At 42.7% G+C, this 26,038-nt stretch overlaps 4 long non-coding RNA genes across 4 annotated transcripts; 2 read left to right on the plus strand and 2 right to left on the minus strand.

Moving 5' to 3' along the window:
* Nucleotides 1-676: 676 nt before the first annotated feature.
* Nucleotides 677-5,972, minus strand: LOC130610209 (uncharacterized). Its single transcript, XR_008974994.1, has 4 exons — nt 5,886-5,972; nt 2,692-2,896; nt 1,950-2,085; nt 677-787 (listed from the first exon to the last, which is right to left on the minus strand). It is a non-coding gene; the product is annotated as an uncharacterized LOC130610209 (long non-coding RNA).
* LOC130610211 (uncharacterized) lies at nt 5,095-15,572 on the plus strand. The gene is made up of 2 exons (XR_008974995.1): nt 5,095-5,316; nt 15,410-15,572. It is a non-coding gene; the product is annotated as an uncharacterized LOC130610211 (long non-coding RNA).
* LOC130610207 (uncharacterized) lies at nt 15,550-25,275 on the minus strand. Its single transcript, XR_008974992.1, has 3 exons — nt 25,195-25,275; nt 21,532-21,636; nt 15,550-15,940 (listed from the first exon to the last, which is right to left on the minus strand). It is a non-coding gene; the product is annotated as an uncharacterized LOC130610207 (long non-coding RNA).
* On the plus strand, nt 17,770-25,973 carry LOC130610208 (uncharacterized). The gene is made up of 3 exons (XR_008974993.1): nt 17,770-17,882; nt 22,145-22,248; nt 25,229-25,973. It is a non-coding gene; the product is annotated as an uncharacterized LOC130610208 (long non-coding RNA).
* Nucleotides 25,974-26,038: the final 65 nt, after the last annotated feature.

A 26,038-nucleotide genomic window follows, 5' to 3' on the forward strand; every position in this document is an offset into this window, starting at 1 on the left:
TTTCTAGCTATGCTTCTGTCAACTTTAGCTGCTGATGAGCAGATGACTCCATTTGTGAGCACTATGCTTTTATACAGAAAATGCTTTAATACATGGAAGAATATACAGTCTAGCTTGTCTTAGCAGAGACTTGCCACTGAAGGCACCTGTGTCTACCAGAAAAGCACATTAGGATGCACGTTGACAACTGTGTGGCAAAAGTCACAGTTTCATGATACGACCTCTGAGTAGTCTACAGAAATGGGATCCAGGCCTTTATTCTTGCAGAACCCAGTCATGAAGGATAAATAAGTAAAGTGGGATGTTAACTGTATTGATAGAGGTTTGCAAGTTGCCTCCTTTACCAGAGAAGGAAAAATAAATTCTTTCTTTTAGTGCTATGTAACTCTTGTATAATAGAATAAGATGTGAGGAGCTACCTTGCCATTTGTGCAATGATACAAATTCAGCTTTTTAAGAATGGAGAGAGCATAATACAAATTGTCAGCTTAAATATTTCCATATCCACGGTGAACACGTGTACATGTTTAAGGCAGAAATCAGTACTGCCTACACTAAAAACCTGCATGAGAACAACTGGGGACAGTTAGCTGCATCACAGGTTTTCTTCTTTTCTCTGCAATTATGTCTCAAGTTACATTCTATTATCAAATGAAATCATGACTCATCTGAAGTGAGGTAAGTTGCGCAACTTTGAGACAAAAGAACCCATAAATGTGGGTTTGCTGTTCAGAATCATTAATGCTGCTAACCAATGACAGAGGGCCCAGAGGGATTGCACTGTTTTCTGCAAAAGCACAAAAAGAAGTGTTTTCCCACAAGGTTCATCATAGGTTCTTATTACAGCACCAACTGGTGTTTGTGTTCATCAGCATCGTTTAGCATAAAAAGGAGAGTGAGTTTACCCTTCAGCGTCAACCCTTCATGGGGTGCAGCTTATCCTCTGGTGTGTCTTCTCTGATGATCACATACATCTGCAGGCATTGAAATATTCCAGTGCATAAATACTAAGCCTGGGCATTCTGAAAGGTGCCAGTGGAGACAGAACCATGGTCATGAAGGGGGAATGACCCTTCATGCATCAGCAGGGGCCCTCCCCACCCCAAGGGCCAGAGGACAACCTCCACTATCCATCCCAAGGACACTGATGGCACATGGTCATCCCACATTCCCTGTGACCCTGGGACAGAAAAGGGAGAACTAGGCATCTAACACAGAGTTAGCAGCAAATAGTCTTTATAGTAGCATCCTACAGCTAAAACCTATGAGAAGGTAAAAAACATGCTACAGAGTACCAGCCTGATAAACCACCACAATACCCTCATCTGATGGGAGCAGGAATCTTCTGCTGAGCTGTGCTCTACAGTTCTTCCCCAAACATCCTTTGTCTCTGGAAAAATGCATGTGCGGCATCATTAAAAAAAGGATATAAGCTTGCCTGTCATTGATGAAGGAGACAAAAAATGGCTTGATGTTCTCTGAAGTACAGAACACACAGTGTCTCTAAAATTGTAGAATGAATTGCCCAATATATTCTGAATGAGAAGCAGTATGTCACACTGTTAAAGACACACTAATGCACAAAAGAACAGGCTTAAGGTGGCAGCCTCAACTTGGCATTACCATTTACCATTACACCGAGGTGGTGTATATATAAATATAATACTGCTGGGGGACCCAGTGGGAATTTCACTGTTGAGTATCATAATTCTCAGAGTAAATATCTGTAATGATCAATTCTCTTTATTTATTTTGGGAGAGGTTCAGCTAGAGCCATCTAACTCAGCCCTGAAACTCAGTGACCTTTATTGTATCATTTGGCTCAGCAGTAGCTTGTCTAAGTGTCCACTTTGAATTGATAGGAAGTTAAAAGAATGCTTCAAATCTGCATAAGGCAGGCAAATGTGCAGCATTATTTTAAGTCAGAAATTGCTACTTGTAACTATCACTTACAATGATTAAACCAGGCAGCACGTCTCTAACTTCTCTTCTTCCACTGTCTCCTCAAGTAGAGAATTAAGCCATGTTCAAATATAATTCCAGCCATTTGTTTTGTATCCTCATACACCAATCAATGTTAGGCAACTACAGGAAGAAAAAGGCACAAACAGTAAAACAAAAGTACAAAGAACAGCTTAATACTACAGTAAGCAATTTAAACAGCTGTCTTGGTTTATCACAGCGCAGTGTTTTCTTCATTCCCCAGCAAGCACCTCCAAAAGGAAAATTTGGAGTGCCTACCAACTGGGCAGAGCTGGAGAAAGTTGGCAAAGATTTTCTTAATTTGTTTCCCATTTAAAATGTAAGGCTTTATTTGTCTTTCATGCTGCTGTGAGGTTTGTGTTTATATAAGTTCATGCTTTCAATTTGCAGAAATTAATTTTGTACAGACACTCTATACATACAGGGATTCACTACTATTTGCAAACTTATGGGTTCTTAGTATCTTCAAAACCTGTTTCTCCTCACAAGAGGAGAAATGGAAAAAAAAAAAAAATCAGATTCCATAAAAGAAACATTGAGGTTAAAAAAATTAGATGCCCTTTCTCTCCTCTTTCCCCAAATATAGGAAATATAAAATGCTCAGGTTTGTACAAATATCATATTAGCTCTAAGTCATCCAAATAGGAGGAGTTCCTTTAATAAATAAAGGGGAATGGAATATGCTATACGTGCAAGTAAGAACTCTACCCTTTCCATATTCAAGTTAGTCTCAGAGTCCAGTTTGCTGTTAACTTGTCCAGCATCCTCTATTTAGTCTTCTCTCCAACTTCCATGTTGCAGCTTGCCCTTGTTAGGTGAGCTTTTCTGAAGAAGGAGCATAGTTTCTCACACTGGGAAAGCATATAGCTCCTTGAGTTCTGTATAAGAATGTATGGAGACAGCAGCCCTGCAGCTGAAAGTAAAGAAGATTACAGGGTTACTTGAACTAATAATTCCACAGCTTAATCTCATTTCTTCTAAGAATTCAGTCCCAGTTACTTGCACAGAATATGAGATAAAGAAAGGAAACAAGGTGGGGTAAGTGCTCGTGCTGTACTGTCTCAGAGGGACGACACTGCTTCTTGTCCGGCTTTGCAGTACTTTGAGGAAACCTGTGTTCAGGAAGATAGGGAAGAGTGGTCCCTAGGCATTTGAGAGCTCTGGAAGTGATAAAGGCAGATGGAGGAGCCACCTCCCGTCTAAAGCACGCTGCCACGTGAGCCAGAGGCCTACGTCCTACTTTAGAGTTGATACTGGGTTTTGACACAACAAACTCAGCTGACCTCCTCCTGGGAAAACAGTATAAAGACAGCCAGAGATAAAACCTGAGTAGCAATCCTGCAGCAGGTGTCTTCCATGCCAGTGAGGGCACACTGCTACTGTAGACCTCAAAACACCACTGGCATGGATTTTACAAGGTTTTCTCACCTATCCCTAATCAAGCTAATTAAATCTGCAGTGTCATAGACCAGCAGAAGGCTGTAGAATACAGCAGTTTATGTTTGCACCATCAACGTATCTACCCGGTTATTTCCAAATTTGATATTAACATACAAATCCTGCTTCCAGTTCTGACTCTGGAGGCACATCTTTCTGCCTGACTTGTCAGTGAACTCCATCTGGGAAAGTAATACTGTAGTTGTACTTGTGAGATGCTCTGCATGCTGATGCAAGCTTGAACATGATTCCTTAGGCTCAGATTGGGTGGGGAGGGAGCAACCATGTTACAAACATGCCCACAGATAAATTCTTGAAGTATGTTGTTTTTCATGTAACACCATTTTCTTTAAAAAAGTTGATAGGACAGCAGTAGCAGGTTTCAAACTACTTCCCCTCATGTCTGTGTCCATATGCTCAGCTAAAGCACAGTTGGCACAGTTGCCTCTGGAAGACCCCCTAGCACTGAAATGCAGCAAGCCTTCAGTAGGACATATAAAATGGGACAAAGCTGGTAAGTGGCTCACTGTCTCCAGATGAAATACTCCAACCAGTCCTAATGCAAGCCAGGAGAAGATGGAAGACCAAATTTCACTTGTTTGATCTGTAACTTCCAGTAAGTTGTATTGCCCTGCTAATTTCTAGTGCTTGTATTTCTAGGCATGTGTTTTGCACCACAAGATCAAGTCCCAGTGAAGCTATTACAAAATTATTAAGTGAGTTTACTTCACCTACACAAATCTCTCTAAACAGATACTTCCCAAAATAACCTGGTTTCAAGGGCAACGTAGAAGTTGTTTATTCCCAAAGAGATGAACCAAACTATTCTCTGGATTCTAAAGTCCTTTCCAGAACTGGATTCCTTCCATGCTGCCTTTTCATCTGAAAATGCTTGTTTCAGTTTAAGTGGTATGTTTTAATGTGTATGTCTCTTGAACCTCAACTACCTGAGACTTAGCAAGAATATTAATGTCCCTTGCGGGATAGCATCATGGAATATTTTATATACCATGACAAGCAACCACTTCTGTAGTATATTGGTCCAACATTTCCTGGGCTATTTAATCTCAGCTTTTTAAAAATGAAGTGTCCTGTAATAGGAAACTTCATTCGAAGGAAAGTAATAAATGCTTCATTCAGTGTGCTTAGCCAAAATAGCTCACTGAGTCTTGGAATGAAAAGACCCTTGTCCATAACAACACAGACACAATTACAAGTGCAGACAGGATGGTTTTGCCTACCAGGGAAAAATCCCTTGTAACATTAAGAAGGAGGAGGGAAACCGTTCAGTGTGTAGGGCAATCAGTTTGGGAATAATTAGGACATTGATAATGGGGAGTGGGGAAGAGATGGGAGATCAGAAGTGCATAAAGGGGACAGCAAAGCGAATGTCCCATCTTCTTAAGGAAACCCCTTCCTCTTGTTCCCTTCCTGTCTCCCTTAAAAGAATATTTAGGATAACTCATTACTGAAGCATTCCAAGGAGAAAAAAACATCAAGTATCACTCCCTCCCCCTCCTCCTCCATTATTCTTTCTCAGCTGTATCTTCTTGAACGTTATAACATTTGATCCAAGCCTTTTCTGTCATCCTTCTCTTCAGTTGTGTGTTTCTCTTCTTCCCTAGTATTCTCCTAGGTTTTGCACTTTGCCTTCCACTTCCACCCCTTCATCTTGACTCTCCCTTTTTCTTTCTCTGCTCTTAATCTGCAGTTCCCCTTTAACAACTTGTAATTCCTCTCTCCAGGGGGATTCATGCTACAAATGGCAGCAGCAAAGGCAAATTGAGGTGCTCATCAGAAGCTGAAACCACAGGACTTGGACAATGATTTGCCACTGTATCAGATCCCACAGCAGTGCTAAGAGTCATCCTACAAAGACTTCATCTGTTCACAGAGGTCAGTCAAGCATGCTGCCTTTTTTTATTTGCCATCAGCCAGTGGCTCCCCAGGCCAATTAAAATTATCCCACAAGGTTCCAATCAGCATGAAAACTGTCACAGACAACTGCAGCAGCACTACAGACCTCATCTTGACTGAGGCTAAGCACTTCATCGTGGACACTTCTTGCTTCCCTGATAGTAATTCACAATTTGGTCTCAGCAAGAAGGACCAAAGAAGCAGTAGTCATGCTTAAACCAAACATTTTATTCTGATAATGAAATTACCCTAGTCTAGTTAGGCACAGCTATAATTCAGAATACCTGTCAAATGTAGGGAATGCTGCTCTGTATGTCTACAGTGTGGTAACTGCCTCTGGAAGGATTTTTCAGATATCGCAGCATTTCTGTCCCTTCAGGGAGTGCTGCTTTCAATTCCTGCCTTGATCACAAGTCCTCTGACAGGATTGTCCTGGAAAAAAAGAAAAGTTATTTGCAAGCTCTTTCCAGGCTGTTTTTATGCTCAGAGTCACTAGACTTCTATTCAGGGAAAAATATTAGCTGCAGAGACAAGACTTAGATACTTACCCAGTTTGTGGTACACAGGAAATTTAAGGCACAGAAGTGTCTAGTGTGGTGACCCATGCATGGGACTAACAGTGAAGAGATCCAGGTACTCTTCCTGTTTCCACAAACAACCTGCAGTGACATGAGACTAACAAGTTTGTGATCTGGTGGCCTACACTGAGAAAAAAAACAACATTTTATGCATCAGTTTACCTCCCCACAATGAAATCTGCAAAAATAAAGAAGTGTCATGCGTTTTTAGGAGGAGGAGATGCCTTCTCTTGCCATGGGAACAGAATCTCTGACGACAATTTGCTCTCATAGTTCTCTCCTTTTTGACAGCAATAGGATTGGTTTGTTCCAAGGCAAAGTGCTTTTTCTGAAGAAGCTGTTGCACGCTTTCCAGATGGGCATTGCATTATCTCTCCATACTCTTAGTTACCTTTCAACATTGCTGCCAGCAACAGGAAGTTGCTGATGTGCTTGTTTTCACGTTTTAAGATGCCGTAAGTCGAACTGCCAGAGTTTCAAACAGAGGGCTTTCTGTTTTGCATGCCAAATATTTCTTAAAGAAAACATACTCTGTTTTCTCTTGTCTGTGCTATCACTCACTTGCCATACTGGGCAATGTTCTAGTCACACTGCAGAGTAAAAGAAAACAGGTTTTGCTTTATTCCCTGGAAGGGGTACCAAGTAAAACAAATAAATAGCTGGTTAAATTACATACTTATATTGAACACACTTCATATAAAAATTTGTGTCTGTTGAGATTACTGTCAACTCTCAGACAGATAATTACCTGCAGCAATGCCAGAAGCACTCTTTGACCTTGTTTTCAAATGGAAGGTTGTCATGGCGCATGCCAACATTATGTCTTGCACCACTGTCTAGACATGGCCAAAATGACTGTCAGCCTTTACTGACACTGTTGTGGGAACAGAGGTAAGTCCATAAGACAGCTTTGCAACCCACCCAGCACAGTGCAAAGGAATTTTTTTAACCTGAACTAAAAATGTACCCAGACAACAGAAGGGTATTACCATCTTGGCCTAATTGTGCAAAGCACAATTATTTTAAATTTCACATGTCAGAATGAAAAATGTGCAGCTTAGTTATTATTTTTGTATTGTAAATAGAAGTTTGTTCAAGACTGAAAAATGCAAAAAGCCACAGACAGTTCCTCAGAGAAAGACATCCCCTCCCCAGAAGCCAAAACCAGTAGAAATGTATTCACTTCGGTGAGTACTCAGATGCAACTGCTTGGTCTGAAAGGTCTAAAGCATGTGATCTATTTTCTTCTTCCTTTTTTAATTCTCATCATGTGTATTGTCCACTCTCAGACCTGCAAGGCACAGAGTATAAACAGAGAGTAGCAAGCTCTGATTTCCCAGCTCAGCCTGCAGGGTCAAGCAGGCATTTCCAAAATATGCTGAACATAGCTGACAGCCAAACCTAATCCAAGAGCCTACACCTAAGAATAGGCTTATGCCCATGCCTGCCACAAAGATGAGACAAAGCAAAACTCCTCTTTTCTTTAGTAGCACCAGGGGTTTTACCCCAGGGAACCACACAGCTCCTGATTTGGTTGACAAAACAAAATTTTCTTTCAAATTATACTGGACATGCTGTGAAAGAAAAAAAAACATCTTTGAAATGTTTTTTTCAGCTGAACTATTTCTCTCATCCCTAATGGAAGTATCCTGGTCATGATGCACAACAGAATCCCCATCTGTCTTCTACTCTGCCTTTTTCATCCTACTTGCCTCCCTTCAGCTTACACCACTTTTCTTCCCTGAAGCACAGCCTTTTCTCAGTCAAGCCATCTTCCACCTAATTGCAGAGGTAAAGAAATCTTTACTAGGATATAACATATATATGTTGCTGCTCCCTTTCTGGCTTAATTTGTGTTTAAGTGCCCCTGGTTTCACCTGTGCCCACCCTGCAGTGGTTTGGGACTTTTCTTGGTTGATTTTCTTTTTTTTCAGGCAAAACCTCTGCATTTCTTTGTCCAACACTTAGCACAGTGCCCATTTCATAATTGGTGTAACTGCATTTTTGTAAGATGAGGAAAAAAACTCACCAATTTCTCCATGCTGGAGATGAGAAAAAGAAAGCCTGTTAGTGGTTGGTCTTTTTGACATATCTGTTCCCATCTACTTGACAAAGCAACCACGCTGAAAATGATGAAAGGGTTATACAGCACAGGCTTTAGCATAGGTCATAAGACTTAGGAACACACTAAAAACATGGCTCAGTTTCCTACAAGACACAAAAAGAAGAAAGATTTTTATAGTATTCTCTTTTTAAATATGACATACAGCATTGCCACCAGAGTTCTATCACCGTATTCCTTAACTCTAGCCAGAAAAATTACACTAAAGCCTCCCAAAAGTCAAGAATTGCTTTAAGACTGTTCACTAATATTCGATATAGTTAACCTAACACACCTGGCATATTTGAACTAAAGATTTGGTTATGCTTTAATTTGTCTTGATTGGCTTTGGGATTCTTCTTTTCCTCCCGTACTCAGTTTCCTTTTGTGTGTATATAAACACACACATGTACATATATACACATGGAGAAAAGCTCAATTTCTTACATAATAAGGTGACCACAAAAGCTGAAACAGACTAATATTGCAAACCACACAACATCATGTGCTCAGACTCAGATCACAAAGCTGTAAGCAGCAGATGCCGTACTCAGGTTACTGAGACACAAGACTACAGTTACCTGGTTTCTGCTGCTAATTCACTGGATGGCACTGGAAAACATCCCTTTCTTTCACAGACACTGACTGCCTCTATCCAAATGACAGTGATCTGTATCTCTCAGGTGCCATTTACTGACTTCAGGAGGAGTTGAATAAGTGCAAAATCCATCCCTGTACTGGCCTGTATTAGCAGACTTGTGCATCAGAGGTGTTATTCTCAGTCATCAGCTGCTCAAAACAGCTCTTCCGAAACCTTGGAGTTTCCCTTTAAGATCTGATGAGATCTGTGTCATTCAACAGCTCGTTTTACTTCCTCAGCATTTTCTCACTTCCTCTTTGTGTGTCCTGGCAATCAGATTATCTCAAAACAGCACCCTTCTGAACACAGGAAAGTGTCATGCTCCAGCTCTAATCTCACACCAAAACATACCCAAGACAGTAGTTACTCTGGATTGCTGTTATGATAGAAGGGGCGAAAACCCCATCCAAACTCATTCATAAGCAGTATACACAGCATTCTGCAAATTATTGAAGTCTGATGCTTTTTAAGACAAGAAGTCCTGATACCAGGAGAATTGAACAGCCTTAACCAAACCCTGTCAGTGTCACCATCAGCAATTCAGAGAAGCTCCCACTGATCATAGAATTACACCAGCAGTGTAGGGGGCATACACCTTAAACACAAAACAAAACAAAATGAAACAAAACAAAACAAAGCAAAAAAACCCAACAAATCAATCTAAAATTTTTTTCTAAGGGACATTAAGTTTTCGGTTTTCATATTCCCCCTCCCACCCAGTGAAGTGGCAGATTTTTCTGTATCATACAAAATTGCTGTTTCACTTCTGCTGGCTGTGCAAACTGTGAAGGAGCTCACTTTTTTCCTCCTGCACTTCTGTTCTGGGTTTCAGGGGAGTTGTGTCTGCTTCTCACCAGTCTAAATGAGAATAGAATCAGACATTCCATCTTCAGTGCTTTTGTTTCAAAGATAAATGACTGTGTTTTGCTGCTTTCCCCATGGCTTATTCCAGAGCTCTGCTGCCAGTTCAGACTGGCTTGCTGTCAAGACTTGACACACAGTGAAAACAGTTGAAAAATAGCAGTGCTCCATCTGATCAGCTACTTTGGAAGGTTTGTGCTCTCAGAGCTGTAGCATTGGGAAGGCAGCAGACCCACAGTAGTTTCAGGTACCTGTTTCTGTTAGAGTGCTTTACAACAGTTTATTCCCTGAGTTTTGGACAGGAAGCAGACAACTTGGGAAACTTAACACTGGAAGGAAAGGAAGGAGAAAGGGAGAAAAAAAGAGGGAAGTAGCTAATTGCTATAGAACGTGTGCAAATGTAAATGCGCAGCCAAGCAGGATACATCGTATTGCGTTTGGACAGAAGATAAACCAAAGGTCGGCCAGAGCAGCGCTGCAAAGACGGACTGATGACATGCAATTAAATTCTCCTTTGTAAAGAATGCTCTTGTTCCAGTGTTTGATCCCCTGCAAGGATTCCCAATTGTTTTATAACTTTTCACAGGAGGAAAAATACTTGTTTCCTGCCTTAGCCTGAAGACATTGAAAGGAGTAGGGCCAGATTCATTTCCTTGGAGGCTTTTTCTAGTGATCTGTCAGAAAGAAACATCTACATAAACACTTAATAAATGTCAATTCCATCAGTCATCAAGCCCACATTGGTGAAAATAAGAGAATTAAAATGCAACTGACACCATTTATTTGGAGAAATTTTATCTTACATCAGCTCCAGAGTAGACAATCAGATTCATATCTTCAAGCAGTTTGCAGATGGGGTACTGTTTTGGAAGCAAGTTTTAAGTTAGAACAACTCCTTTATCAGAAATAACTCTTGAGAACTACAACATGTGGGAGGCAAAAGTGTTCAGTCCCAGTCAGAAGCACATCAGCTGTTCATGTCCTGTTGTAATGTGCATAACTCTTCAAAAAACTATTTAGGCCATGGACTTCAGCTTCAGTCTGACACCTGCTTCCATACAAAATCATTTCCTAAGTGAGCATCTAGAGCAGCTGACTACCAAAAGGAGAGTCTCCTACTTCCCTGCTCCTCTTGGAACTGAAGAGTTTATAGTAACAGGAGTGAGCTTTTTTCATCTCACATTGACAAGGAATAAATAGGTTGTGGTACTGCTATTCACAGCTTGCAGCATTTTATTCCACTGTCATCTCACCTGTGCGAGATGCTAATGAATTCAGAAAGGTTTTGTGGGCTTTTTTCTCTCAGGATATGTGTGAGAAAGCCTAGCTGAAATGTCAGCTTCCACATTCCAAAACTGACAGAAAAACAAAGGAAAACTTTCTGCTTGTCAATACTGGGGTTTGCTTGAGGGAGACACACAGGTAACTGCTCAACACTTTGAATCCCTCCTCCCCTTTTCTTTTTTAGGCAGTCTCTTTTAGGACTAGGACTGCATTTTAAGATCTGCTAACATTGGTGCCTGACTAAAAATAGGCTTTTTGAGAAACTATTTAATAAAGCACAACTTTCACTATGAATGAGAAAATTAACATGGTAGGGTCTTAGGCTTGTTTTGACAGAGATATTCTTTGGCCACCCCAGCTGCCTGTCAGCTTGGAAATGGCATCAAAATCTCTTCTCTGGAAGCAACTGTGGGAGAGAGAGGAACATTGTCACAGAGCAGGAACTCAGGTCTGAGCCCAGCCTCAGCAAAGTAATTTAGGGTGCTCAAGTGCTCCTAAGGGATGGACAACATTTTCTGCATGGTTAAAGCCAGGGTACCCTTGTGACTTCTTAAGCAAAGGCTCTGTAGATACTTCAGGAGCTACCTCTTTTCATTTAAAGAGAAATAAAATCAAGAAATCTTTTACTCTACATCAAAAGCCCTGATGCTACTGACTATCTTAACTTGCCATCTCTCTGCTTCAAAGTGCAGATTTCTACATCCTCACTGCTACATACTAGAAGTTACTCTTGGCAAAAAAGATTTTTTTCAGGTCTCTGACTGTTCTCAAGGCCATAACCCTTGAATATAGAGTGAGGTGTGTTCTCTTGGCCGGACTGCACACTGAGGGACTGATTCGAGGGCAGATGGCAAATCCTATGAGAGGACTTAGCATTACACCAATAGTCTATTCCTCTCATTCTGAGATGCACACGTCCTCACATCAGTGACTCAAATGTACTTTACGCATGTAGACTGTGTATGCAAGTAATTGTTAAGCCAGGGAGTCCCAATTTCAACCCAAATTATGGTTTCTCTTTTTTTCAAGCAGGAATATTTCTCTGCTTGCTGGATTTTGTGCTTGTAGGCTTCATGTTTTCAATTTTTTTTTCATCATCATGAAAGAAGCATATTTAAAATGCCCCAGCAAACTCTAACTTAATTAAAAGATTTCCAGAGCTGCTACTCAAACAGGGAACAGGGAACACAGCTCACATGAGATTTGTGGTTTACAGTGATAGAGTCAATAACACCAGTCTGCCACTCCTCTCAGTAGCTTCACATTCTTTAACTGGCATAACAAAGGGTATTTTTTCTTCTGCAAAACACAAAATCCTCCAGAAAAAGCTGCATGACCTCATTTTCTGCCGAAAAGAGAAGGTAGTGTCAGCCACGGTAGATAACATAGCTGATTGCCTTGCAATTAAAGGACTGTTCCCTGGGAGGCAGATACCTTTTATCTTGGGCATGGAAATCAGCTTGTAGCCTCCTTACTCAGTTACCTAAGGTGTGTGCAACCATCATAAGTCTTACAGGGAGAAAGTGCCAAGAGTGTCCCATAAAGAAAAGACAAATCACTTTCTTACGGGACTAGAAGTAACAAGTATTGCTGTAGAAATCATAGAATAATATAATCATAGAATGGGTTGGGTTGGAAAGGATCTTAGGATCATCCAGTTCCAGCCCCCTGCCATAGGAAGGGATGCCTCATGTTAGAGCATGTTGCCCAAGGCTCTGTCCAACCTGGCCTTGGGCACTGCTAGGAATGGAACATTCACCACTTATTTGGGCAACCCATTCCAGTGCCTCACCACCCTCACAGTAAAGAACTTCTTCCTTAGATCTAACCTGAACTTCCCTGTTTCAGTTTAAACCGACCACCTGTTGTCCTATTGCTACAGTCCCTAATGAAGAGTCCCTGCCTGGCATCTTTGTAGGCCCCCTTCAGATACTGGAAGGCTGCTGTGAGGTCTCCACACAGCTTCTCTTCTCCAAGCTGAACAGCCCCCATTTTCCCAACCCATCTTCATACAGGAGGTGCTCCAGCCCCTGATCACCCTTGTGGCCCTCCTCTGGACTTGTTCCAATAGCTCCATGTTCTTCTTATGTTGAGGACACCAGAACTGCACACAGTGCTCAGAGTGGGGTCTCATGAGAGCAGAGTAGAGGGGCAGGATCACCTCCTTCCACCTGCTGGTCATTCACCTTTTGATGCAGCTCAGGATACAGAAATACCTGTTTTATCTGGATTTCACTTTTTGTACTTTAGAAGATCCTAAAGCAATTTCCAAACCAGAACCCTAATTCTGGGCAGGTTTCCAACTCAGTGGAGTTGGAAAGTAACAAAAGCAAGCAGAACAAGGACTGTGTGGGGTGCAGAAGGACAGGAACTCACTCATAGGTGTCTTCCTTCCTTTATGGCTTTATCTTAGAATTCATTTGACTGGACAACAACACACACTAAATAGAGGAGAGAAAGTAAAAGGGAGGATATAGCCTACCTCTGAGCTCCAGAGCTCCTGAGCAGGTGTTTCCTCCCCAGTCTGTTACAGAGGGAGGTCAAAGTCGTCCCCCTCAGCAGAGCCAGGTCTCAGTGGTGATACTTTTTTAATGTACATCCAGATTTAGCATTGTTTGCATCACACATCTCTCACAGTCATCTTTATTGATACAACAGCCAACCTACTGTACATTTGTTGCCAGGCTTAACAAGGGTTCCTAGTCCTGTGAAGCAGGCAAAGTTCTGGTGTTATATTCCCTTAGCTTGATAAACACAGCTAGGGCAAAATCTTCTGGAAATCCTAGCACTGATTCCTTGAAAGAGCATAGAAAAGGTGTTCCTGAAATAAAGATGAAGTATACATATGTGATGCCTACGAGGATAAGGAAGAAGTTCTTTGCTGTGAGGGTGGTGAGGCACTGAAACAGGTTGCCCAAAAAAATGGTGAATGCTCCATCCCTGGCAGTGTTCAAGCCCGGGTTGGACGGAGCCTTAGGCAACATGGTCTAATGTGAGGTTTCCCTGCCCATGGCAGGGAGTTGGAACTGGATGATCTTAAGGTCCTTTCCAACCCAAACCATTCTATGATTCTTTGATTCTATAAAGCCTTTGGAAGCCCCAGAGGAGGGGTGAATCCCAGATGAGTACCCATCAGTGTGTAAATGCAGGTGTTAATATCATTCTTACTACACAAGTTATAACAAGCATACTCCTTCTTACTGCTCCATGGGCATGGGTAGAGGGTAAAAAGCCTAACTCCTTCCCCACACAGCCACCCTAAATAGACAGGCTCTTGCCTTAGTTAAACTGCTCTCTGTGATAAATGATCTGTACAAAGCAGTGGGTTTCTTATGGCAGCAACATGTTCCCTTTTCTTACCCAGAGCCACTCCAGTGACAAAGCAGACTGGTGCAGGGCTCCACTTTGCCAGGCACATAAGGTCTTCTCCTCACTAACAGACTCCTGGGAGAGAGAAACTGGCTTCCAGAGGAGCCTGAGACACTGGCTCAGAAAAGCTCCAAGGATTCTGTGAAATGCTGAACCCATTACTCAGCAACCACAAAAAACCGGTCTCAGAACCAACTGCAAAGTAACGTCTTCTCATTTACTTTGGGCAGTCACACAGTGGTTTTGTTTTAAGCTTAGGAGAAATAATAATACCAGTATCACAGTACAGCAAAAAGTGCCAGAACATGTATTAACTCACATCTCTAGGGAAGGAAGAGCAGGCTGGCCTGGTACACTGCATAATAGCATATCCATCTTTAAAGAACACCTCTCACTTTGATCGCACAACAGCATTTCCGATTAGTTGTTAGGGTATGTGTCCTGTGGCCCAAGAAGTGCTTTTCCGTAGCCTCCCAAAAATTGCCATCAGGTTTAGCTGGGCTATGAAGAGTTGAGGCAGCCACAGCTCCCCAAACAACTGTTTTCCTGTTCTTGCACCTCAGGAAAATCCTGACAGGTTAAAGTCCTGAGGGTCAGTCAGCACAGCCCTGCCTGGAGAGCAGCAGCTGCCATGAATCATATCCTGGGAACTCCATAAAGAGGTTACAGATATGTGAGGACAGGGCAGCATTTCCCTTCCAACCCGGGCTCTGGCTGTCTCATGTTCTAAACGAGCAAATGAAACAGTACATGGGGAAACATTTTAGTGGGAATGCAAAAACTGCTGCTAGAAAACTAGTTATTGATAATCTACTGTCCAGCTAGAAAAATGTTTTTGTTTTTGTTTTGGTTTGTTTTTTTCCAGAGGGGTGTTTTCCTACCCAGTGCTGTTAAATATTTCCACAGAAAATCTGGGTGATACTTTTAGTGAAAAAAGACATCAAGCCTTTAAAACCTGACACTGAGCCAGGAAGAATAGAATGAGGTTTAAGTGTGACTTGAAGCAGAAGAGTGCAGCTAGGTACAGACAAGAGTGAAGTATTCACTGCCCTGGAGCAAGGTAAGGGACCAGTCACTCCATCAGTCTGCAGAAAAGACTTAAGTGGTTATGGCAGATCACAGACGGGACCTGAGTCAGCTGTATCTGTGGTTCTGACAAGGGGCAGGCGCTAAGGGCTGTGTTAAACAAGACTAGAGGATGCCAGAAGTATGAAGTAACCCTTCCTGTCTATTCCACAGGAGCTCTATGTCCAAGTAGCAACTGTGCTTTAAAACAATGGGTGGACAGACAGGATCAACTCCAGAGGATGTCAGTCAGAGCCATCAGAAGTCTGGAGACCACATGCCTATAACTAAATATTAAGTGTAAGGACTGGCTTAGCACAGAAAAGTACATAGCCCAGGAAAGAGTCAATACATAGCCTATTAGTTACAAAAACAGCAAATGGAAGAGAACAGTCTGTGCAGCCATGATCCCTTCAATCAGGGCAGACAAAGATATACCTAAATTATACCAAATGAAATATAGGTTAAACAGCATGGACAAATTTTATAGCTGCAGGGGTAATTAGTATTGAATGAATTGCCTGGGGAGATAGTGATGTTTCCATCGAAGGGAGGTTTTCATAAAAGGTGAGACAAACAGGTGTAGTTAATCCTCCTCTAGGGTGGGTGAAGAAACAAGATGAGCTTGTGAGATCCCTTTGAGACTTAGCTTGTAGTCCAGAGGAAGCACTGAGAATGGTGAGCAGCTTCAATTCCTCCTTTTTTCTGCAAGTGAAAATAAGAGCGCAAGTGTGTTTTTAGAATACAGTCCTTGACCAGCCCCACCGTCCTCATTTACCCAACCTTTCCCTTCCTCATCCTTTCCCCTAGCTCAAGAGAAAGCCTATTAGTTTTAGGTAATTCCACATTCTCAGGCAGTCCTTTCTCCCAGTGATTCTTCCTGGAGGATTTAACTATCTCATCACCACCACCACCCCCCCCCTTGCCCAACGACAGCTTCCTCTTTGCTAAGTGATTATCACTGAGGCTCAGTCGGTGGTTTTCAGTGTTTCTGCTCCTGCTCTGGTAGTTGCCCCTCTCCAGCATTCTGCAGTGGGGCTGTGGGGCTGGCTCACAGCCTTAGGGACAGCTGCTACAAAGACAGTGGGAAGCACATGGGAACAAAATAGGTGCATATTTTCACCAGCTGTTTTCCAAAAGAGCCTTCTGGAGCTTAACGTATAGGAAGCACTTTGCACCCAGCTAGAGACAGTCCTTCCTCAGGCTAACAAAACAAAAATCATCCGATCTCCACGTAGATCAATTATTGCATAACAGATGATGCTGCATCAAGAAAAACCTCTTTCCCATGGGGAATGGACCACCTCAGAGTGACGCAAGGCATAGGCCTGCTGCTGACTCCCGGGGCCTGTTTGATAGAAGCCTTCCCGCCCATTTCAAGATGGGTGGCAAACCAGTTGCAGTCATCTCCTCCGTCCACCAAGACAGTAGCTGACATCTACGTTAGCCATGATTCCTTTTCAACATGGCATTTCTGTTCACACCTTGATTTACACGCCAAGGATGATAACTTCTTCTAGCTAAAGCATGTGCCAGTTCTGTCTGGTTCTGCCCCCACAAGATTTGGGAGTTTATCTTGAAGCTAGCTTTAGTGATGGATTACCAATGACAAATCATTCAAAAGGTACACTCCCACAGGAGAGTTCTGCCTCCTGCAGCTTCTTGTCCATCACTCTGTTTCTCCAGAAGGTCCCATGTCTAGGAGTCCTAATCCTGCAGGAAAATTTATCTAAGTTGTCCCTATAATCAGGTGTATAAAAGTGTATAACTTTAAGGCAGACACCACATTCCACAGGCAAAGAGAGCACTTCATTTACAGTGTGAAGCCTGCAAGACAAATTTTCCTTTAACCTACCACCTGATAAGTAAAGACCTTTAGCACTGCTGTCAGAGTTCCCTGAAACAAAGGCTATAAAGAAGTAGGATTTGGCAAGAGCTGCTGTCATCTGCTAGACTGCCTCTTTGATCCTCCTTACACTTCTGTAATCATGCCAACATCTCTGCAAAACAGAACAGAGCTGCTGCATAAAGGCAATCTCCTTCTCACTTCCTTTTTAACTCTGATGGAATTTTTGCTTGGTGACATTTCTTTTTACTCACTAAGAAAACTCCCGCACCTCCCTCTCCACGGTCTCTACCTCTTTATTGCAGCCCTGCTGTTTAAAGCACATGGAAACCATGACTCAGAGAAGTAGTGATGACTAGGAGATGTGACACTGGTCTGCAAGTGAGGAGATCCACACACTGAAACTGATTGAACATTTCCGTTGTGCTGCTTTGGACTGGGAGCTCTCCAGAGTCACAATTGGTTAATATGTATTTCCCTAGCACATTCCCTGTAAATGGTCCCCTGAAGCAAAGGGTATTGAGGCACTTGAGAGGGTTGTGAGGCACTGGAGCAGGTTGTGTCCTGTGAGGTGTCCCTGACCATGGCAGGGGGTTGGAACTGAATGATCTTAAAGTCCTTTCCAACCGTAACCATTCTGATTCTATGAAACCAGGGTTCAGTAATCCAGACTGTTCTCTGGCTTTAGGGACTGCTCAGACCATATCCTGGGCACCATAAAAATGAAGAAGAGTGCAGATAAACTGATCTCCAGTGTATGCACACCAGTCCAGACCATGGTTACTCCATGCTGTGTTACAGGTATTTCTTCTGATTTCTCATTGTATTTTCAGCACCATATTATGTTGCACAACAGCTGAAGAGTAATTAACAAAGTCAAGTAGGCAACCTTGTCCTGAAGAGTCAGGCATTGCCAAGACCTGACTCTTCTATGCCAAAAGCTATGACAAAATTCCAAGCAGCCTCTTCCAGGGGCTCACATTCATGTACTGCCAGTATCAACCTTTCAGAATGTAGTTATTGAAGACATCTATCAAACAATATTAATAAAAATTCAGGGAGTTTTCCCCTCTAGTACTCATCTGATTTCTCAGCCCTGAAGGTAAGCATCACCTTTTCAGTTCTGTCATTTCCAGAGCAGGTTCTTCATTTTGAGCATTTCAGCATTACTAACTGTGTGCCTCTTTGTCAACCCGTTATGGAAGGAAAATGAACATGAACTGTGCATTCAACATATTTAACATTTTAATGATCTAATAGACATCATTTCCAATGTAGTGTTTCTTGTTTCAAGACCTTTAATCTTGACAATCTGAAGCATGTCTTTAGTAGCCCAGAAATAGTCTTAATTGTGAGGGGATCTATGCAGTAGCTTAATACTAAGCAGGCATTAATGAGGGAAGTGAACCTGGGAAATGGAAGCCTTTCCTAGCTCACCACCACCCGAGCAGGCTTTGAGCTGCCTGACAGAGAGGGCTTAATTTCAGACAGGTGGCAAAGCTGGGAAGCCAGGAATCTCCTAGGCATAACTCCCATTAACTTTTGTACCTGTTTCCAAAGGGAACTGTCATTTCATCTGCATTGTTGCTGACATCAAAGTGTCCAGCCAATCCAGCTCACACAGCCAGTTATACGGTCAGCGGGGAGAGAACAGGAACTAGATCTTAGAAGGCTTTGGGCCTCCTGCTGTGCTTAGATTATGATTTAATGCTGAAAAGTTGGCATGGCAACCAAATGTCACAGCCAAGAAATGGGTCCAGAAGAGGGCCAAGCAAAAGCGCTGCCCAACTCCTCTGCAGGCAGATCTGTGCCCTACATACACTTGTTGTCCACACTGCCGTAGCAGCAAGGATTGCATCACAAGGAAGTGTTAATAATAAACTAGGCAGGTCTGCAATAAGAGAATAGCAAATTTCTCCAGACCTCTTGAAATGGACCCTGGCATCTCATTCAGGCTCCTTTTGCTCCATCCACCGATTGCCACACGTTGCCAGGAGACAGTCTTGCTCCTCATTAGGACTCACCAGTAACTGCCATTGTGCTCTCTCTCCATGTCCCCCTCCTACCCTGTCCTGCTCTTGATCCCCTCAATGACAGGAGCCTGGCAATGCCCCATCTCAGTTCTGACACAATGGCCTCTTTTGATTTGGAGGTTTTCAAAAGCTTTTTACTTTTTTACAGTGATCAGCCGAACAAAATCCCCAAGCTGCACAACTCCAGACCTGCAACACACAGGCTGGAAAAGGGATGTGAGTGCCTTAAAGAATGGGGCTGACCTATGGGGGAATTAGTGAAGTACAGTGTGAAGGACCTATGTCAGATGGATCACAGACTAATCACTTGCTGCGTGAGCACTGTGGCTGCATCACCCAAGGTCTAAGATACTAAGCTTGGGCTTGAGGCTGGTGCACACAAGGTATGTCAGCCTTATTTGTGCTGGGATCACTTTACAGCATTAAAGTGTACTTGTGGCTATTTAAATGCTCTCAGGCTTTTCTTTCATCATATAGGGCTTCAGAAACTTCACTTGCCTTTGGATATTGGCAAGCTTAGTCCCATGCACATCAGAAAATAAGCCATTCATTCTTCAGCTTCTTCAAGTGCTTTCATTATACCCCTAAAGGAAACCTTTTGGATATAGACTCAGTATAAGCCAATACAGTGTCACCTTCCCGAGCCTGCTGGTACTAGTGCCAATCTCTTACTTCAGAGAGCTGGGCTGTTAAGCAGATAAGTGAAGTTAAAGCCTAATCAGTTCCAGGGTTGGTTTGCCAAGTACTGTTAGCCAGGGATCAGTTTATGCTGCCATTTGGCATCATCTTCCATGGTCACAGCAAACTGAAAAGTGGCAACTGAGGAGCAGACTGCCGTTGTAGCAGAGACCTCAGCACCAAAAGGCTCTAAGAGAACAGAGTAGCTAAGGTATAACTGGAGAATGCAGTGCTTCAGCTTCCTCGGGAATCTTGGAAAGCCAACAGAAAATGAGCAAGGATTTGAATGCTCTGTTTGCAGGGACTTAATCACACAGCCTGTCCCTGCACCCCTGGAGAGGGCAGTTCCTTTACATGTCATTCTCAGTGCTGCATCCAGAAGGAAACCTCAAGTCATCTTTCCCTGGATTAGAAATCCTTCACTGTCTGCAACTAAAATAAACTGAGTATCCAAACTCCATCATTCCCAATGCTTCTTTTTTTCACTTGAGCATTCCTGTTCCCTGTCCTTAACTCCCTGACCACTGCTTTTCCCTCAATAATGTCACAGTTTTCCAGATGCTCCTAGACACATATCAGCTCTTTCACCTCTCATGTCATGTAACCAGGACAAAATAACTAAAATAACTTTAATTAAGTGGACAGGCTAATTAGACTAATTTATTTAATTTCACCAGAACTTCACTCTTCTGTTTCCAATTCACTGTGGCACCATGGGACACATTCCTCTCATTCTTCCCTCCCATCCCTAGGAGCAGTGATAAACAACTTGCATGTTGTTACAGTTTCCAGGCTTCACAATTGAGAATGACATTGGAAAATAAGGCATCAACCTCAATTTACCACTTTCACAATCAGAACAGAGTAACTGTGTTGTGAGCCAAGACCAATGAAGCAGAGGAGCAGATACTCTATCAGTAACCCCAGCTCTGTGCCTTACTAGCTGTAAGGCTAGTACAAAATCAAAGGGGAATTTCAGACTACTCAGACAGCAAAGTAACTCCCCAGCCTGGTAGGTGGTATAGTAGGTACCTGAACAGTGCTGCAGTGCTCACAGAATAAAGGTGCACTGGCAGCACCAAGCTGCTAATCGCACCCTCTCTCACCTTGCAGTCCTAATGACCATGTTAGGAACCAAATTAGCCACATTTATAAGCCACACTGGAATAGCTGCTTTATTTACATTGCTCCATGAGATAATTGTTCTACTTCATCTGAACTTACTTGCCAACTCTGCTTTTACTAACCTGTGGAACTACATACAGGAATCTTTTGGGCACACCAAAGGCTTACCATAGGCCTAGCACAGACAAACTGCAGGTCTCCATGCACAGGAAGGGTTATGTTTGTCTGTTGCTGCCTGCCCATCCCCCTTCTTTTGACTCTGATTAAAGATACTAACCACACACTGACCAGCACGTGGACAGCCAGTAAAGTAAGTGCAAGGACGTTCACAAGCACACACACACACACACATACAGGCCAGGCTTTGTTCCAGTCATGTTTACTCACAAGGCAAACAGTTACACATTGTTTCTGCTTGATAAATTGTAGCTGTCCAGCTAGGAAAGATCCAGTTCCTGCTGGTTAGAGCCATTTTTATTTCTTACCTCCTCACCCTCCTTCTGCAGTAACTTACTTACAAATCCAGCTTTCCCAGGCACAAAAAGAGCAAGTACAAGCTGCCCCTTGGCTTTCTTCCCACTTTGAATTGACACTGACTTAACCAAAGTCCCCACCTCGAGTGCCAGCAGAGGTAAAATCCTTAGGAAGTATGGCTTCAAAAGTGAACTCACGCTTGACAGCTGTCTCAAAGACGTTAAGGTCCTGCACCTTTGTTGTTACTATTAGGAGCAAGAGAAGAGAGAGATCCTTTCATAGTCCCCACTCAAGTGCTCTCAGCTTGTCAGACACTAGAGAGCAATGGTGATTTGATAGTGTGGGAGCATAGTCATAGGAACCTCTCAGCTATTTCCTACCTAATTACTCATTTGCCTTGCATAGCACCTAGTGTAGCAGGTACTGAGCATCCACTGTACAACACCAAATGTCATGTATAACTCTTTAACACCAGGCTCAGAAAATGAGTATGAGGGTGCTCTACCATCAGAACAAAGCCACTCCTTTTCTGTTAGACAGACATAGGAAAGCAATACCAAAATGCCACTGTTTGATTTATACTATCTTTCCATCAAGTAAATTCATTACCTTTTGTAAGACAATTTACTGCTTTAGAAGGATGTTAAGGCTCTACCACAGCAGAAGAAACACAAGTCTTAAGGAGCTGATAGTGTTCACATAGAAGAAATGGCAGAATCAGACTGGTGTTAAGTGAGATAAGTTCTGTTACAGATCTGCAAAGAGAACACAATAGTCCCGGGAATACAAAACCAAACTGAAATTCCTGAGTCACTGGCACCTACAGTCTTGTTCCTAAAGACACCATATCAGATAAGGTCCATCCTAACATGCTTGTTTGTTAGCTTCACTGTTCTGTCAGGAAGGCAGTTTCAGAACCTCTTCCCCATCTTGGGCACCTTTCCGATGAACCATAATGTGTTCTCCTTTGAGTACTGTGAATTCAACCATCAGTTCCATTAGCATTTGTAGAGAATATGACTGCAGCAAGGACAGAGTTAATCCAGGTAAACCACAACTGTGACCCAAAGTGCACTAAGCCGCATTATCTCTTCCCATTGCCCACCATGGGGCTTGGGCCCTGTAATTGCAGTGAAAAAAAATTATTGGGAAAAAACTGAGAACACAGAACATCCCTAGAGACAATAATTTCTTTCGGTGGGGGAGGGTTGGGAAAGGGTGGGGGGTGGAGGGGTGAAGACCTAAGAGCACAGGATTGGCAACTGGTTCCACCCCTCTGGGTCACCAAAGGCAGATCCAGAGTTCTGAGGATTTAGGCAGTCCATGCCACTACTAGAAAATCAACTCCAAATTTCCATTTTTTCCCCTTCTGTAATTAAAAGCTAATGTTCTTAACCTCCAAATAGCCACAAATGTACAGGGGAGTCCTTCGGATCATAATTTAGAGCTGAACTTGTACCGTCCTCCAGAACCCTGACCTTGGGACTCCTGACCAAACAGTAAGTGTTTAAAGCAGTGCAATTTAAGGACTATAAAGCACATCACAAAATGCAAATGTAATAAGCAGAACATGATCCCAAAGTTCTTCCATTATTAACCCCACCATCAGTATACAAACCAAACCTGAGACAACAGTGTTAACACTTCCACTGCATTGTAATTAACATGTTTTTTAAAACTTCTTTTGCATGACAAACTTGTGTGCAAGAACTCAGAGCTGGGTGACCCAGATGTCAATCTCCCCTTTAGAAGAGGAAATTGTGCTTGTGGGCACTGGTGAGGGAAGGCATGCTCGGCTTCAGTTGCGTGCAGCTAGCTCATGCTAGCAGATCTCATGACTGCCCCTCTTGCTTGTGCTTCCAGTTACTAAGAATTCTATAGATAAACTTCATTTTATCTGAAAGGAGGAAGTTACTGCCGGATGCAGAGTCAGGAAAGACAGCAGCCTATTGCACAGAGCAATAATGTTAGAGGAACACTCCTTTTCCCATGCAGATTGGAAAACAAGGCAATTAACTGCTCGAGTGCCATGCCATGCCACTACATCCTGGGCTCACTGCTTCAGGAAACTAGAAGGGAAAAACCTTTTCTCTTAGAACTAAACAGGAGAAAAGTAAACTATTGAAGCTCTTTGATAGCCTGCACTGACAGAAATTAGAAACCTTAAAATTAGAAGCTCTGAGGAAGTGATTCTGCACCTTGCACTGCAGCAAGTGTCAAGCCTTTCCCTCTGCTCTTGACTCTTGGACTTAGTGATTAGTCAAGAGCACAATGCCTAGAGAACTGATAGCTGCTGAGCCAGCTCAGCTGTCAAAGGTCAAGGCAGCTAGAGAAAGCCCTGTACACTAAAGAGTTGATCACACAATTGTTTCAAGAGTCACTTGGGCTGTCTTTGGAGGGCACTTGAAAAACTGAGCTGATTTGAAAGAATATAGATAACCAGGACGTTCTCTTCTCACAAGTGCCGTACTCAGTCATTCTTTTTCGCTCAAGTAGGAGGTTTGAGGGCAAGTGATATCCCGTATCAGGCTGCCAAAAATTATACTTCTGACAGATGGCTATGTTTCTGTGGCAATAAAACACACAATGTCCATCCCTGTGCTCAGAGTCACCTGCTCAGAAAGTAGCTTCAGATGGATGCATGTCGTCACTCTTCCCGGGAAATGTCTTAAGCTAGACGAGGTATTTCCAGACTCTTTGGTTGGAGCATTAATGCTGGGCAGGCTGTTTGAACTCTGCAAGCTGCTTTAGGATGAAAGTCCTCCGGGACTTGCTCACTTTAAGGAACCAAGGCCCATCGACTCAGTCTTTACACAATCAACGACTTGCCACTTAGCCAGCCTCTACAGGGGCCTTATATCTGCATATCCTGATAAGATAAGGGCACATCAAAGGTGTGACTAACTCCATGGTTGTCTCTCTGAGCTCCTTTAGCTTTGTCCCTGCAGCGTTGTTACTTTGAAGTACAAGTAGTTTGCATAAGTCCTTCAGGGCAATCTCTACCTTCTGTTAAGCACAGTCTAGCTGTCCCTCTGCTAGAGATAAATTACAGCACAAGCCCTATGTGGAGCTTGGAGGAAGAATCCTGCCATAATGACTTATCGGCATTAACAGGCATCCTGCTCTAAGGCACTAGTCATCCCCGGGTTTAGGTGCCACCTCACTAATCTCTTGCAGTGCTTCACCGAGTGACTGTCTAATTCAGAGCCATAGTAAAGCCTGAGCCAACATCCCTGTTAGTACACATGTTCTCTACGGTTCATTATTTTCTGCTGAAGGCCACCTTCCTCATTCCTTCAGGAAAACAGGACACTATACACAAACATCTTGTAGCTGATTCAGTACCAAGTCCAGCAGTTCCCAAGCACTTAGTGCAGGTTAAAAATCTCTCCAGTTCAGGAATAAACTGATGCCTCCTGCAGGCTCTGCTTGAAAGGGTAGCAGGCACTAGCTACCAGCAGTAATGAAACCAGTAGCCCTTATTGGATTTGCCCCTAAAATGAATTTAGGATTATGACACTGATGTGCTTTTGCTTACACAATTTAAGGTTTCAATGGAGCATTTTTCAGTTACAAATATAACCAAAAGAAATACATGCCAGCAAAGTCACTGGTTCAGAACGAGCTGCAGTAAGCATCAGTGCTATGATGCACAGGCTGAAGGCATTGCACAAGCTTACATCCATATCCAACAAGAATTTACACAAATAGCTTACAGGAGAAGAGAATTAAGTCACAAATAGACTTTATTTCCCTTGAGCAGACTCCCCACAAACAAAATAAAGAGCAAGAAAGCAGCTCACTTTCCTTTGTCCCTTTCTATTGTTCATGGGTCAGACCCAGGCACCTGGCTGATCCTTGCTCTGGAGGAAGCCAGGCCTTTAAAAAGGCACTCACACAATCATGCTGGGAGTTACAGGGATAGCTGCTGCTTGTTTGGCATGCCGGGTGACGAGGAACAGAAACCCTAACACATCCCATTTGGACACTGAAAACAAATAGTACCACTTCCATAACCTGTTCCTCACAAGTTCCCTCTCTGGTGGAAAGCATGTTTTTAATAATGTAAACCAGAACTGAATTGAATCACATCTCTGGGGCCTCCTAGTGCAGTACACCTATAAGTGGTATTCGCAGCTTCTCTCTTTCTTTGAAGCTCTTGGCTCTTAACACAAAATCTCTTTCTTCCATCCCTTCATACCAGCTTGTTGGACACCCACGTGCTATTTTATGCAGGTAACAAAGTCTTTGGCAGGGTGCTTGGGCTAAAGCACAGGTAGCTGTAGCCAGAAAGTGAAGTGATTCCTCCCCAGATTTGGGGTTCCATCCCAAAGGTAGCTTCTGCTCTTGAGCCACAGAGTCAATCAGACCAGCAGAGTCACTCTGTAAGTGTAACCTAATCTTCCATTCTAAGGTCTTGATACAATTTCTGGACAGGACATGGCTAAACAAAGTGATCTGCACAACCTCAGAGCTGGTGGCAGTCTGCTGGTCGCATCGGTTAGCATGTTGTGTGTCATCCAGTGGTGTGTAAACTTTATTATTCTAAAATAATAAATTATTTTCATTTATTTTAAATAAATTATTATTCTATTTATTCTATTCTAGAATAAATTATAGCATTCTATTCTTAAATACATTATTATT

The sequence above is a fragment of the Pezoporus wallicus genome, unplaced genomic scaffold, assembly GCF_028554395.1.
Source record: "Pezoporus wallicus isolate ANWC-B61680 ecotype Strahan unplaced genomic scaffold, APGP_CSIRO_Pwel_v1 contig_5696, whole genome shotgun sequence".
NCBI lineage: Eukaryota > Metazoa > Chordata > Aves > Psittaciformes > Psittacidae > Pezoporus > Pezoporus wallicus.